The sequence below is a fragment of the Calidris pugnax genome, unplaced genomic scaffold, assembly GCF_001431845.1.
Source record: "Calidris pugnax isolate Ruff unplaced genomic scaffold, ASM143184v1 scaffold940, whole genome shotgun sequence".
Taxonomy (NCBI): domain Eukaryota; kingdom Metazoa; phylum Chordata; class Aves; order Charadriiformes; family Scolopacidae; genus Calidris; species Calidris pugnax.
In genome coordinates, this window is record NW_015091584.1 from 9781 (window position 1) to 10577 (window position 797).

Below are 797 nucleotides of genomic sequence, written 5' to 3' on the forward strand. Positions count from 1 at the left end.
CTTCCCCACATCTCAGCTCCATCTCCCCTCTTTCAGGGTCAAACCCTTCCCCCTCCTCCTCGGGCTCCCCTCCCTCATCCAGAGTCCCTCCTCATCTCTCCTGGAGCCCCTTGAGGGACTGGAAGGGGCTTCAAGGTCTCCCTGGAGCCTTCTCTTCTCCAGGCTGAGCCCCCCAACTCTCTCAGCCTGTCCTCCCAGCAGAGGGGCTCCAGCCCTCCCAGCACCTTTGTGGCCTCCTCTGGGCTCACTCCAACAGGTCCATGTCCTTCCTATGCTGAAGCCTCCAGAGCTGGACACCGTGCTCCAGGTGGGATCTCACAAGAGCAGAGGGGTAGAATCACCTCTCTGGAGCTACTGGCCACACTTATTTTGAGAAGGTGTAATTACATAGGTGTAATTGTAAGGAATCTGCATTTCAGATATTGACAGTGAGCCCCACAGGCCCGTGGAATACAAATTGTCAAGAAAGGCAGGCAATATTGATCTTCAGACTGTTGGATAACACGTGCTATTCAGTCATGATCTCCAGTGTTTGTTGTCTCTGAAACACTTGTACTTGAAATGATGCAAAGGTTTCGCTTGTTGGTTCTTTTCCCTTTTTTTAATGGGTAGTTGTAAGCAGTAGGTATTTTTCCTTGTATTAAAACAATTATGAAAGAAGCTTTTTTTGAATAATAATAAGCAGTTTTAAGTGATCCTCATTGAAATTGAGCAGCGCTGCACAGTAACAGGCAGTATAAGTGGATTTCCAATCTTTTTTTTCCCCCTAAAACTTTTCCAAAAGGGAATATTTTTAT